The 15,690-nt window shown below is 44.2% G+C and overlaps 1 pseudogene; it reads left to right on the top strand.

Moving 5' to 3' along the window:
- Positions 1 to 4,216: 4,216 nt before the first annotated feature.
- On the top strand, positions 4,217 to 4,602 carry LOC132229752 (adenosine 5'-monophosphoramidase HINT1-like; annotated as a pseudogene).
- The last annotated feature ends 11,088 nt before the right edge of the window (positions 4,603 to 15,690 follow it).

Raw genomic sequence — 15,690 nt, 5'->3', positions numbered from 1 at the left:
TAACTTAATTGGAGTATCTTGTCTGGGTCCTTAGCATTCCCTACAATAGCCCTGGCCCTACAGGACACTAGAGGCAATGCTGTCCCCTTTCACTTTATCTGTCATCCACATTTGCAAGGTATGCATTAGATTATAACTAGACCTCTCAGATTAACCTTGACTTCCAGCTCTGACACTACAATGTGCCTTTGAACAAGTTGTTTAAGCAGTCTATGCTACCGGCCATTTTATTTTCTAATATATTAGGTTAAATAAAATAAACACCTAATATGGCTGTTGAAAGCATTAAATGAGATCGTACTTGTAAACTCCCTCCAAATTTTAAGTAGTTTGGAACAAGAGCCATGTCATCTTTTTTTGCTCTCATGCCAGGATAGTAATAAGTGCTCAGTGGCTGTTTTTTTGAATGAATAAAAACGGCTTAGCCTGGTGCCTGGAACATAGTAAGTGCTCAAGAAAAGAACACATGCATCACCTTCTCTAGTGGTCTTCGGTCGTTTTTGCCTGCCCAGTGTCTATTTGTGCATTTTCTAGTAGCAAAACCTCCCGTTTCCTTTGTGAAAGTTCCCCTCCCTCATTCTCAGTTCTCATGATTCTCGTGGGGCTGACCCCATGTCTGTGTTCCACGAATTGGTATGTGGCCCAGGCTTGGCCCAATTTAGGGCCAATGAGAGTCAGGCCAGGTCTTTTTCTGGACCTAATGTGAGAGATACTCTCTTTCCATCTAGGTTGCCAAGTTGGTAAAAGGTAAGCGTGAAGCTACTGGTGACTTTCTCGTTCCATGTGGGAAGAATCTGCCCAGAAATAAAGCCACGAGAAAGAAAAACAGACCTGAGGGATGGAGGGAAACTGATTCCTGATGATGTCCCTTAGCATCTGGGTCCAGCCACAAGTGAGCTCTATAGATGGAAAAGGACAATATGATTGGAAGGGTCAGGCTCTCAAACAGACCAAGGCAGTCTAGCTAATCAGAATCGTGGTAAGCAGAAGTAAGTGAGGAAAGACTTCTGGACAGGCAGGAGGGGACAGCTAAGTAGAGATGGAAATGATGAATACGAATTAGCCAGGTGAAAGTGGGTGGCATAAGGATTGGTATGTGTGAGAGAGGGTAGAAAGGAAAAAGAATTTAGGAAGGAAAAAATCATGGCTCAAAGGCAAAACAGTATGGTGCTTACAGGGAATACAACATGACCAAAGCATGCAAAGCACTTCTCCAAACACAGTCTCAACCCAACATGCTAAATCTTGCCCAGTGAAAGCAATGGACCAGTTAGAATGTGTTCAGCTGCAAGGAAATGAAAACCTGACTAATGGCCGAAACCGGTTTGGCTCAGTGGGTAGAGCGTCAGCCTGCAGACTGAAGGGTCCCAGGTTCGATTCCGGTCAAGGGCATGTACCTCGGTTGCGGGTACATCCCCAGTAGGGGGTATGCAGGAGGCAGCTGATCGATGTTTCTCTCTCATTGATGTTTCTTACTCTCTATCTCTCTCCCTTCCTCTCTGTAAAAAACCAATAAAATATATTAAAAACAAAGAAACAAACAAAAAAAACCTGACTAATGGTGACTTAAGCAATGAAGACATTTAATTATTGACAGGTAGGCAGGCAACCTAGGGCTGGTACTGTGAATCTATGATGTCATCTACAATCTCGGCTTTTCCCATCCTTCTGTTTCACCATTATCAGCTGTGGGCCATTATGCATATTACTTTCGGTAGAAAAAAATAAAGGTCCCCCTCCCCCGCAAAGAGGTCCACATCCACATACTCAGAACCTATGAATATATTATTTCACATGGCAAAAGGGATTTTGTAGACACGATTTAGTTGAGGATCTTGAGATGGAAAGATGACCCTGATGTACCCAGGTGACCCTGATTTATCACGTAGTCACAGAGTCCTTACATGAGGGAGGCAGGGGAGTCAGAGTCAGGGAAGGAAATGCATTGACAAGCAGAGGTCGGAGAAACAGAGAGATGTGAAGATGTTATGCTGCTGGTTTTGAAGATGGAGGAAGGGGCCATGAGCCAAGGGATGCAGGCAGCCTTTCAAAGCTGGGAAAGTTCTGACCTCTAGAACTCTAATGTACTAAATTTGTTTCATAAATCACTAAGTTTGTGGTAATGTGGCAATGGAAAACGAATACATTATCTATGGTTTCAAGATGGCCGTCAGAGTTCCAGGTCTCACTTTGATATCAAATGCAGGAAGAGAGGTAAGGGTTAAAAGGACAGAACATGCTGCATCTATCCCTTCTTTCAGAAAAGCACTCTTTCCCAGGTGACCTACCAGCTGCTTCCCCCTTCCTCCCCCCACATGTCATTGACCACAGCATGGATGCAACGACCACTTCTAGCCGCAAGAGAGGCTAGAAAACATATCTCGTTCCAGTCTCGTGTGTTTTGTAGATGGGTTAACTCGTAGTTAACGAAAGCATTCGAGGGTTGTGCTGAGGTGTAAAAGCTGGGGGTATTTGAGTGAAGATGTCTTACGCGTGGGACAATTAGGGTTGGGCTCAGCCAGGCAGTTCTCTGGGTCTTCTCTCAGTCACAGTCATCCAGTGACTGGGTAAGACAGGAATGATCTAAGATGGACTCAGGGTCTGGCTGCTGATGTTGGCTGTCATCTGACCCATTTGTCTCCAGCATAGCTTCAGCTTCGTTTTGTTGTTGTTAATCCTCACCTGAGGATATTTTTCCTTTGATTTTTAGAGAGTGGAAGAGAGGAGGAAAGACAGAGAGAGAAAGAAAAATATCAATGTGAAAGAAACATCGATTGGTTGTCTCCTGCACGTGCCCCAACCAGAACCAGCCCCAACCAGGGCCCAGAATCCAGTCTGCAACCAAGGTACGTGCTCTTGACTGGAATCAAACTCAGGACCCTTTAGTACATGGGTTGATGTTCTATCCACTGAGCCAAACCAGGTAGGGCAGCTTCAGCTTTCAGATATGATGTCTGTATTCAAAGAAAACAAGAGCTGAAGCTGCAAGGCCTTCTGAGGCCCAGACTCTAGAGAAACTCATACAACAGCACTTGGGCCACATTCATTACTTAAAGAAAGTCCCAAGGCCAGCTCAGATCCAAGGACTGAGGAAAGTCTCCACCTCCTACTGAGAGAAGCTGCAAAAAAATTGTGGCCATTTTATTTTATATTAAAAAATTTTGTTTTTATTAATTTTAGGGAGAGAAAGGGAAAGAGAGTAAGAGAGAGAGTGCCGAAACCGGTTTGGCTCAGTGGATAGAGCGTCGGCCTGCGGACTGAAGGGTCCCAGGTTCGATTCCGGTCAAGGGCATGTACCTGGGTTGCAGGCATATCCCCAGTAGGAGATGTGCAGGAGGCAGCTGATCGATGTTTCTCTCTCATCGATGTTTCTAACTCTCTATCTCTCTCCCTTCCTCACTGTAAAAAATCAATAAAATATATATTAAAAAAAAAAGAGTAAGAGAGAGAGAGGGAAGGAGGGAGAGAGAGAGAGGGAGAGAGAGAAACAATGATTTATTATTCCACATACTTATGCATGCATTGGTTGATTCTTGTATGTGCCCTGACCCAGGATTGAATCCACAACCTTGGCGTATGGGGAGGACACTCTAACCAACTGAGCTACCTGGCCAGAGCTGTGTCCATTTTAAATCTACCACATGCACACATTACTTTTTCCAATAAAAGGCTACTTAGTTAAAAAATAAGTACTAATGTTATTTGTAATACATTTATAGGACTTTAAGAATTGGTGGAACTTTGGAGATTATCTAGTACAAAACCCTCCAGTTTCCTAAGTAAGAAAACCGAGGTCAGAAAGATAAAGTGTCTTAGATAAAGTAACACAGTCAGTACCTAGTAGTAGCATCAGGATTAGAACCACCGACTTCCTGTTTTGTGCTCTTAAATCCACAGTAGTGCTTAAAGCCACAGTAACCTTTTGCAAACAAAGCTTATTCCTGATTTGGGGTCAAGAGAACTTGACAATTTTGCAGCCTTACTGCTCTTGTAGTTAAGAACTGTAAAGGTTACATCCCAACCAAGTAAAGAAAAGACTACAGAAAGAATTCAGGCAATTCTGAGAAAAGTAAAATGGGAGTTTGAATGATCAAGTTTATCTAGTCTCAGTGCACCATTAAAAAAAGAAGAAGAAGAAAGAAACCTAGCCTTCGTGTATTTGTAGAATACATAATTGATCAAGTCACAAATAACTTAGTCAAAATTGCTTTATAAAATGTTTAGCTGGTGGCTGTGCAGGAGGGGTAACTCGGTGGCAGATGAGATCGCCAAGGCTTAGGCTACCTGGCCTGGCATTGACCCAATCTTCAGGAAGATCATTCTCAAGGACATCCCAGCAAAAATCACTTTTGGGGATGACCAGTGCCATGCTTTCTATGACATTTCCCCTCAAGCGCCATCACACTTTCTGGTGAAGCATATATCCCAGATTTCTGTAGCAGAAGATGATGATGAAAGTCTTTTTGAACATTTAATGATTGTTGGCAAGAAATGTGCTGCTGATCTGGGCCTGAAGAGGAGTTATCAAATGGTGGTGAAGGAAGGCTCCGATAGGGACAGTCTGTCTGTCATATTTATCTTCATATTCTTGGAGGTCAGTAAATAAAGCAGACTCTTGGTTAAGCATGTTCTAAGGATAATTTTCCTTTCTCTACGCAATGATATGTTAAGCAGTACACTTATTTTTGCCTGTGTATAGACAGATTGAGGAATAATTTTGAAAAACCCATACATAATAAAAGACATTGTTGCATGGTCTGAAATAAAGAGTTCAAATGAGTCTGGAAGATTTTTCCTTTTGGGACATTTTGAAAAATCAAATATACTGTCAAATTTATTAAAATTATTTTTGTTGGTCCCACTGGGAATTGAGCAGTTCTCCAGCAGCTCTTCTTAGTCTTTAACCAATATAGTCTTCATTATAACTGATTGGTTAATGAATTTTTAAATTAATTCAGGAAATGTTTATTGTAAACCCACTGGTTCAAAATACTGTGCTGAAAATTGTAAAGGATGTAGAAAAGAATAAGACATACACTCTCCTCTTAAGAAGTTTAACATCTAGTTGCAGGCCAGGATGAGTCTAACTAACTACAACACGAGGAGGAATGAATTAGATGAGGTACTATCTATGGGAGGTATTAGCAAAGTGGAATGAGAGTATAGAAGGATGATTATAATAATGCCAACTAGGCAGAATGGTAAGGTCTATATCATTTGTGGCAGGAAGGAAAAAGAACCAAATGAAAATTTTCTTCTAAATTTAGAGTGGTTAGTAGAATTTCCTCACGGAAAGTTAAAGTTGAAAAGGCTTAAATGCTTAGGATGCATGTCTGAGCTATTGAGAACCCTCAGAAAAGATCGTCTTTTACCCCCACTTAAGGGGATCTTTTTGGTACAGATAGTTCTGAATGAAACAATTCTTTTAGCTCAGACCACTGTGGCTCAGTTGCTTGTGCATCATCAGGTGCACCAAAAGGTTGCCAGTTCCATTCCTGGTCAGGGCACATGCCCTGGTTGCTCAATGTTTCTCTGTCTCTCCCTTTCCCTTCCCCTCTCTCTAAAGTTCAATAAAAAAAGAAAAGAATCCTTTTAATTAAAACCAGGCATGGCCCTGGTCTGTGTGTTCAGTGGTTAGATCATCGGCCCGCACACTGAAGGGTTGTAGGTTTGATATCCGTTCAAGGGCATGTACCTGGGTTGCAGGTTCCAGCCCAGCCCCAGGCGGGGCATGTGCGGGAGGCACCCAATCAATGTATCTCTCTCACATGGATGTTTCTCTCTCTCTCTCTCTCTCTCTCTCCCCCTCTCCCCTTCCCCCCCACCCCCACTGGCCGGCCCTCTTCCACTCTTTCTTAAAACACACACACACACACACACACACACACACACACACACACACACAAATAAACAAAAAACAAAACAATGTAAAAATATCCTAGGGCGAGGATTAACAAAAAAGTAAAAATACAGTTCTGTGTTTTTAGAAAAAAAGCAAACCGTGCATGGATCTGGATTAGATGGTCTACCAAACAATTAAAATCAAAGTTCATGCCACATGAGCAAAACCATGTAAGTAGTGCTACTAACAGAATTCTCCTTTAACAGACTTACTTCTTTTGGGTTTGCTAGCACAGCACAATAGATTATAAACTACAATGAAAGAGAGATGCAGAAAAATAATTTCTGAATTTATATGAGTATAAATTCATCTCATGTTCATTTATTGACATTTTCTTTTGTGTTAAAAAAATCACCTACATAAAAAGGTAAACAGGCAGAAATTCCTTCAAAAACAACAACAAATGCTAAAGTTGGCCTAAATTGGAGTGAGAATAAATGATAACATATCTGTTCTGTTTATTAAAACATAAGCCTATAAACCACTCCTTTCAGAGCCTCGAAACCAGCTATTGTTGCCCTTTTTGGTTTAAATAAGACTTGCAATCTCATTTTCTGAGTGCTTATGTTATTTTTCAGCATCTGGTCACCTTGTGATATGCAGGTGCTAATGGAACAGAGGGAGTTTCATTGAATAAATACGTCTTGAGGGACAACAGATATTTTGGGGACTTTTATTGAGTTACGTTTTACTAGTCCTAAAATATTTAGAGTTATGTACTTAAAAGATACAGAGCATAGGTATTACATCCACAGAAAGTATTTTAGTCAGTGAATGTTCAATGTAGCAGGTAGAGATGAACTTAGCACGTCTTGTAGACTGAACCGGGAACAGACTCTTCAGCCATAAAATGCACTTAACAGTCTATTTAATAGTGGTGAGGTCCTTGAAAATGCAATATCCATGCTAATCTCGCCTTTTTCTAAATCACAGATGAAAAATAGGCCAGTTAGGCAGACCCTTCTCTTTCAATTTAAAGTGTGACATTTAATCTATTTAAACAACTACCAAAACTTTATTAATTACGTGTAAGAGAGGCATGCTGAGAAAGTAGAGAACTCTATTAAGAACCCGAGGTATTTTTTTTTTCAAAATTTGATGTGGACGTCCATAGATCTCAGAACTCGAGAAAATCTCTACTTGGGGGTTGCCATTCAATTAGTAACACCAAAGAAGGACCAGAAAAAACCCCCACACAACTCACAATGTAATTCAATCTCACACTGTGAAATGGCTTAAAGGACCTGAGTATTTTACAAAAGGCAAGAGGTAAAAATTAGAAAAGGGAGCCCCTAGAGAAAACGTTCCCTGATGCCTCTAGGGAGAATTCATTTGGGAAGAGAGGAACTAGCATGTACAGACGGAAAGCTTCCGGCAGAGAGCAAGCCAAGCAATCCCACCAGGGCTTAATGTAGCTAGGTACCGGCTTTGGTGCACGTCACTTAAACCACAATGTCCCATAGAATTCTTTGGAGAGGAAAATGCAGGGAACCTGATAAAGTGTCCTTGCATTTCTCCGGGGTCTATTCTGGAGAATGACTGCTCACACTTTTCTTTCCCAGCCCCTTTCATTTCTGTGAATAGGATTTAGCACTCTCTGGCCCCACCCACTATCAGCCCAAATGTATACCGAGGGTAAAGCTATCCGTAGTTCCAATCTTTCCCCAGAACAATTACAAAGAACAAGCCCTCCAGCCTTTGAAAAGTAAACACAATGACACTCCACTATAGCTTTGGGTATAGGTGTTGGAAAAAAACGTTGTTGTCGTTTTTCTTCTCATCGTACATTCCTGGGTTGCCGATGCGGGTGCCTTAATTGAAGGGAGAAGATGCCGTCCTTTTCCTCACCCACTTTTCCAGATCCTGAAAGGAATCCCGGAGGAGAAAGGGCACCTACAGGTTATGCCTCCTGCTTCACTGACTGCCATGGATTCAACAGTTTGGTTCTGTTCAGTTCAGCTCTTATTCCAGAAAACTAACTACATCAATTATAGAAAATAACTTTTTATAGATGGAGTTTTTCCCCCATGCCTGTCTTCACTGCATATCCAGGAAGGATTATTTTTCTTCACACCATCAAAGCGCTGAGGTTCTTTCCTTCATTTTATGAGAATCATTCAGGTGATATGTAGTAGCTCCTACTATTGGGCACATGTGGTATCTCATTTAGATTTTTAAATCTATGTTCCCTAGAGGCAGAATATTACTATTGACAATAGCTGCCATCCCCTTTCTCATTAAAACCAATCCCCCAAACTCACTGTAAAAAAATGGTGATAAAACATATTTTTTTATTTTGTGTTCCACCCCCTCAGTACTCTTTTTTAGTTGGCAATCTTTAAAAAAAAAAAAAAAATTGGTGAGCAAAAGCAAAAAAACAAGTAGGAAAAAAGGCTTTGTCACTTAGCCGGATTCTTTGGTATGAACTTTCATTCTTTACTATAAATAAAAATTTATTTAAGAGTCTGACTTTAAATCTTGATGTATTTACTGTAAAATTTACAGCTTGGAACCTCCTACCATTTTCATTGATATGATTTTAAAATGGAGTTCTTATCATTTTCCTTGGGGAGACTTTTTGGTTTGAATAGTTCTTACTGGCAGGTTGCCTCCTTTATAGTTAGCCCAAATTTTCATTTTCAAAGACCGTTTTAGACAAGTACTATGATAGCTCTAGCCAATGGATCTGTGTGTCACATAATAGAGTGTGACAATCCACTCAGTTGTGAAAGATACTGGAGCTAAAGTAATAAAGTAGCATTTGTATTATCACATTTACAAATCTACTTAAATACTGACCCAGTAGTGTTACTCATTTATTGGAAATTATAGATGTTTGTAATTCTCCAAAATATGTTGGGCTAAGTTATATATCACACATTTAAATTTAAATTCAAAATCCTGGGCTGAGAGACATGTAGATTTGTTTTACTCCTTGGAGATTTGGGGACCATGAACCAATGAATACATTACATTGGCACATTAAAGAGCTCTTTTTTATCAGTAAAGAAATAAGCACCATCCTATATATCAGGGGTCCTCAAACTTTTTAAACAGGGGGCCAGTTCACTGTCCCTCAGACCGTTGGAGGGCCGGACTATAGTTTAAAAAAAGCTATGAACAAATTCCTATGCACACTGCACATATCTTATTTTGAAGTAAAAAAACAAAACGGGAACAAATACAATATTTGTATTTGCAAGTGGCCCGCGGGCCGTAGTTTGAGGACCCCTGCTATATATGCTTCAATATATTTTTATTAATTTCAGAGAGGAAGGGAGAGGGAGAGAGAGAGAGAAACATCAATGATGAGAGAGAATCATTGATCAGTTGCCTCCTGCACACCCCCTACAGGGCATGTGCCTTGACCAGGAATCAAACCATGATCCTCAACCACTGAACCATACCAGCTAGGCCATCCTATGTTTTAATAACTTTTAAAAACAAGAGTTTTAAATTCGTATGATTTTATAAAACTTAGACTTCCATACCAAATTATATCTGTGGACTTTTATAGATATACTAGAGGCCCAGTGCACGGATTTGTGCACCAGTGGGGTCCCTCAGCCTGGCCTGCGCCTTCTAGTAATCCGGGACCCCTTGGGGGATATCAGACTGCGAGAGGGATGTAGCAGTGCGTGAAGCGGCAAGCAGCTGGGGAGGAGCCTGAGCCGGGGCTGGGCGCTACTCCCACTCATCCTGGCCCCACTGCGCCTGCCGCTGCCCGTTGTAGCACTGCTGTGGAGGTGGGAGAGGCTTGTGCTGCCACAGCTGTGCTTGCCAGCTATGAACCTGGCTTCTGGCTGAGTGGCGCTCCCACTGTGGGAGCGCACTGACCACCAGGGGGCAGCTCCTGCGTTGAGCATCTGCCCCCTGGTGGTCAGTGTGCATCATAGTGACCAGTCGACTGGTCGTTAGGTCAGTCAATCATTCAGTTGCTTAGGCTTTTATATATATACTAGAGGCCCAGTGCACAAAAATTTGTGCACTCGGGGGGGTGGGTGGGTCCCTCAGCCCGGCCTGTGCCCTCTCGCAGTCTGGGGCCTCTTGGGAGATAACGACCTGCTGGCTTAGGCCTGCTCCCAGGTGGCAGAGGGCAGGCCCAATCCCTAGGTGCAGCCCCTGGTCGGGCTCAGAGCAGGGCCGATTGGGGAGTTGGGGCGCCGCCCCCTGTCATGCACAGAGCAGGGTGGATAGGGAGGTTGTGATGCCACCCTCAGTCATGCTCAGGGTAGGGCCGATTGGGGGGTTGGGGCACCACCCCCTGTCACACTCAAGGCAGGGTCGATGGGGAGGTTGCGGCGCCACCCCCTGTCACGCACAGAGCAGGGCCAATCAGGGGGTTGGGGCTCCGTACCCTGTCACGCACAGAGCAGGGCCCATCAGGGGGTTGGGGAGCTCCCCCCTGTCACTCACAGAGTAGGGCCGATAGGGGAGTTGGGGCACCGCCCCCTGTCACACACAGAGCAGGGCGGATCAGGGGGTTGGGGCGCCGCCCTCTATCACCCATAGAGAAGGGCCGATCAGGGGGTTGGGGCGCCGCCACTGTCACACTCAATGCAGGGCTGATGGGGAGGTTATGGCTCTACCCCATCACACACAGAGCAGGGCCGATCAGGGGGTTGGGGCACTGCCCCCTGTCACTCACAGAGCAGGGCCGATCAGGGGGTTGAGGTGGTGCCACCTCTGTCACATAGAGAGTAGGGCCGATAGGGGGGTTGGGGCGCTGCCCCCTGTCACCCACAGAGCAGGGCGGATCAGGGGGTTGTGGCTCCGTACCGTCACACTCAGGGCGGGGCCGATGCGGAGGTTATGGCTCTACCCCGTCACACGCAGAGCAGGGCCCGTGGGGCGGGGGGGCGCCGCACCCTGTCACACACAGAGCCGCAGGGATCAGGGGGGTTGGGGAGCTCCCCCCTATCAGGCACAGAGCAGGGCTGATCAGGGGGTTGGTGCGCCTTCCCCTGTCACGAACAGAGCAGGGCAGATAGGGAGGTTGTGGCCCTGCCCCCTGTCACACACAGAGCCGCAGGGTGATCAGGGGGTTTGGGCGCTGCCCCTTGTCACGCTGATCCTGGTGCCAGGAGGCCTCGTGGCTCCGCTGGTCCCAGTGCTGGGAGGCATATTACCCTTTTACTATATAGGCTAGGGGCCAGGTGCACGGGTGGGGGCTGGTTGGTTTGCCCTGAAGGGTGTCCTGGATCAGGGTGGGGGTCCCCACTGGGGTGCCTGGCCAGCCTGGATGAGGGGATGATGGCTGTTTGCAGCTGGTCATACCCCCTTCAGGGTGGGGGTCCCCACTGGGGTGCCTGGCCAGTCTGGGTGAGGGGCTGAGGGCTGTTTTCAGGCTGGCCGGTGACTGAAGCTCCCAACCGCTCCTTTTTTTCTTTTTTCTTTTTATTCTGGGCCAGCTTTAGCTCTGAGGCTTGGTTCCAGCTCTGAGGCCTCGGCTGCTGAAAGCAGGTATCTGGTTTGTTTGTGTTCTATAATTGAAACACTGTTTCAACTCCAGCTCTGAGATCCCGGCTGGCTGAAAGCAGGTTTCTGGGGTTTTTTTTAGCTTCTATATTTGTAACAATGTTTCAAACTGCAAGCTCAGAGGCCGGCAGCGGCAGGCGGGGAACGTTGGAGTCCTTCGTCACTGAAGCAAGCAAGCCTCATGTTCGCTTCAAGCTGCCTGGCTGCCGGCTGTCATCTTGGCTGGCAGTTAATTTGCATATTGCCCTGATTAGCCAATGGGAAGGGTAGTGGATGTACGGCTAATTACCATGTTTCTGTTTTATTAGATAGGATATATATAGACTAGAGGCCCAATGCACAAAATTCTGCACTAAGGGGAGGTCTCTCAGCCTGGCTTGCACCCTCTCGCAGTCTGGGACCCCTCAGGGGATGTCCGCCTGACAGCATAAGCCCACTCCCCGTGGGGATTGGGCCTAAGCTGGCAGTTGGACATCCCTCTCGCAGTCCGGGACCCCTCGCTCCTTACTGCCTGCCTGCTCCTTACCGCTCAGCTCGCTGCTCCTTTCTTAGTGCTGCCATGGATGCAGGAGAGACTCCTGCCACTGCTGCTGCACTCACCAGCCGTGAGCCTGGCTTCTGTGCTGCACTCACCAGCCGTGAGCCTGGCTTCTGGCTGAGCGGCATTCCCCCTGTGGGAGTGCACTGACCCACCAGGGGGCAGCTCCTGCATTGAGCGTCTGCCCCCTGGTGGTCAGTGTGCATCATAGTGACCGGTCACTCTAGTCATTCCACCTTAATGGTCGCTTAGGCTTTTATTATATAGATTTCCTGTCTTATTTGCATCTAGAAATAAAGATATAAAAGTATGAATGTATGTTCTTAGAATTGTTTCCTAGATTCTGTTACAATAACACTGTTTGAACTATGTGGCAGGAACATGTATTATTTCTTTTATGGTCCATATAAACAAAACTATTTTTATATGTATACTAGTGACCCGGTGCATGGATTCGTGCACATTGAAAGGAAATTAATTAGAAGGTGGCTTGTGGGGCGGGACTGGGGAGAGGGGCCAGACACGCCCTGGAGCCAACCTCCCACGGTACCTCCCCAGCCGGCCTCACCTGGGGTGTCACCATGGCTCAAAGGGCATCTGCGGAATGAGCGGGGTCCCTCTGGTGGGTGGGGTCCCTCGGCCTGGCCTGTGGGGATCGGCTTGAAACTGGTTCTCCAACATCTGCTCCCCTGGGGTCCTGGAGTGCGAGAGGGCACTCTGCAAAGTTGCTGTTGTACAGGGTGTGGAACGCAAACGCAAGTGTGCAGTAAACCAGATTCGGGCCAACAGTGCCCCAGCAACAACATAACCCACAGTCAAAGGTGGAATCACCAGATCCCACAAAGATTCGGGCTCCCTCCTCTCTGGTTTCGGGGTGCGTCACCCAAGAACCACTGCTGCCAAGTCACTGCAGCTCAGCAGCTCTTGCATTGAGCGTCTGCCCCATGGTGGTCAGTATGCATCATAGCAACCAGTCAGACTGTTAGACACTTAGCATATTAGCCTTTTATATATATAGATCATATACATATATATGTTTTAAAAATCTGTATTTGTAGACAAATAATTCCAAGTGGCACCTGAAACTAACAGTAAAAATAACAATGATTTATATTCTCCTGGACTATATATAATATTGGTCTATAAACTCCTTAAGGGCAGGCTGTTTAGTCAATAAATATTTGTTAAATAAATGAATATACCCATAGGTAATTTGTAACTTGATTAGCTTCCTTTAAGCAATAAAGAAATTTAAATCCCTCTATTCACAGCAGATAACAATGCAATTTAGATAACAGCAGATAACAGCGCAGTTGATTTCACTTTGGTCCCATTTAAATATGAGGTTACCTGCTGAAGTCCCAAAAGCAATTTGTCTCATCTATAAGGTTATTGGTGCTTTGAAATAAGGGGGACTGCATGTGTGCTCAGACCAGCACGTATTTGTGTTTGTGTGTGTCTGTAAAGGAGAGGGACAGGGAAGGTAAGGGAAAGAGGAAGGGTGAGGAGGATTGGGAAGGGTAGCTGCTCTGTAGAGAGAAACTTTCCCATATCAACTATATTTGGCTACACGGTGGAATAATTTATATAACAAAGGCAAAATAACCGCTTGATTCTTTTTCTTTATTTACCAGATTTCAAAATAATGAGTGGTTTTTACTCCTTTTTCTTTTTTCTAAAGTATCATTGTGAGCTCACAAAGAATTCAAGAGACAATTCAACAGGCAATTCACATTTGATGTGTTTCAACCCATTGTAGTTATTATGCTTACTGATGCTCAATGTGTCCCATCTATGGCCAGCGGGAATCTCTTTGTTGGCTCCTGAGTTCCCCCCCCCCGCCCCCCCGCCCCTTTTTTTTTCCTTTTCTTTCTTAAAATTTCTTTCTTTTTGAGCCCTTCCCCCTTTTATATTTTTATTTTTAAAATATCTTTATTGATTTCAGAGAGGAAGGGAGAGGGAAAGAGAGATGGAAACAACAATGATGAGAGAGACTCATTGATTGGCTGCCTCCTGCACACCCCCGACTGAGGATAAAGCCCGAAACCCAGGCATGTGCCCTTGGCTGGAATCAAACCTGGAACCCTTCAGTCCGCAGGCTGACGCTCTATCCACTGAGCCAAACCAGCTAGGGCAAGCCCCTCCCCCTTTAAAAAAAATCTTCATCTGAGGATATTTTTCCGCATTTTTAGAGAAAGTGGAAGGGAAGGAGGAGGGGGAGAAAGAGAGAGAGAGAGAGAGAGAGAGAGAGAGAGAAATCAACGTGAGAGACACATCAAATGGTTGCCTCCCCCACATGCCCTGACCAGGGTTGGGGATCAAACCTGCAACCTAGGTACATGCCCTTTACCAGGAATCAAACTTGGAACCATTTGGAGCTCGGACCGATGCTCTAACCACTGAGCGACCAGCCAGGGCGCTCCTGGGCCTTCTTTCTTGACATTGACCCTAGTAGTCTTTAGGTTTCCTTGATATCTGGTATAACAAAATATTACAGATTTATTTTCTTTTCCAAACCTGTAATTAGCTATTTCTACCAGGATGCCTGGTTTCTTTTAATAGGAATAGTATTTCAAGACCACAATCTGTGTGCGAAGGATGCTCATTGTTATTAAGTTGGTCTTTGCTTTTAGCTCTTTCAGTAAAAAGAGCTAGGAAATTGTTTTCTTTCTATTCCTTCCTTTTCTCCCTTCCCCCCTTCCTCTCTCTTTCCCTCCGTCCACTTTTGTCCTCCCCACTTCTTTCCTTTCAATAATTCAATAAAATAAATCATAAGTTCATACTGACACTTAATTTCTTTCTATCTTAAACCTTTAACTCATTTTTTTCCATAGCAAGAATCTTGGTATCAAAAAACCAGGGATGATAAAATTTGAATATCACATAGATCTTCATTTTCTTTTCTTTTCTTTTTTTTTAAAAATATATTTTATTGATTTTTTACAGAGAGGAAGGGAGAGAGACAGAGAGTTAGAAACATCGATCAGCCGCCTCCCGCACATCTCCCACTGGGGATGTGCCTGCAACCAAGGTACATGCCCTTGACCGGAATCCAACCCCGGACCTTTCAGTCCGCAGGCTGACGCTCTATCCACTGAGCCAAACCGGTTTTGGCGATCTTCATTTTCTTTATCCCACTTTACACATACAGTAGTCTTAGAACAGCACTAATCCTAATATCAACAACATGATTCTAACCAGTATTTTGTTTATTTTTTAACAAATCGTTTTTTTGAAAACTTAAATTTTTTAAAAAAAATTTACTGATTTTTTTTTTGAGACAGAAACATCCATTTGTTGTTCTACTTATTTATATTTCATTGGTTAATTCTTGTATTTGCTCTGACTGGGATCAAAACCACAACTTCGGCGTATGGGGATGATGCTCCCCAATGGAGCTACTTGGCCAGGCTGACATCATTTTTTCCTATTAGGATTCTACCATCAAATTACTGTTTTAAAGTCACTTGGAACAGTTATTCTTTGTGTAGTGAGCCACCAACTGTATATACACTTAAGTTCTTTTGTTTCATTTTATTACTGATTTTTACAGATTTATTTTTCCATTTAATTTTGTTGTATAATTAACTTAATTTTCAAAATTCACAGTCATACTAACGACCGTTATGTCAGTGTTTTGTCTATTGTGCAATTTCTGCACTTCTGAGTTTCACATAGACATAAAAAATGAATGAAAGTAACTGTTGGGGCGGAGGGAAGTTAGACTGGTGGGATAGCCTGGACCTGGGTTCAGCAACCTGGGTATTTGAGC

The sequence above is a fragment of the Myotis daubentonii genome, chromosome 3 (assembly GCF_963259705.1).
Source record: "Myotis daubentonii chromosome 3, mMyoDau2.1, whole genome shotgun sequence".
Lineage (NCBI taxonomy): Eukaryota > Metazoa > Chordata > Mammalia > Chiroptera > Vespertilionidae > Myotis > Myotis daubentonii.
This window is presented reverse-complemented; position numbering and strand designations above follow the sequence as displayed.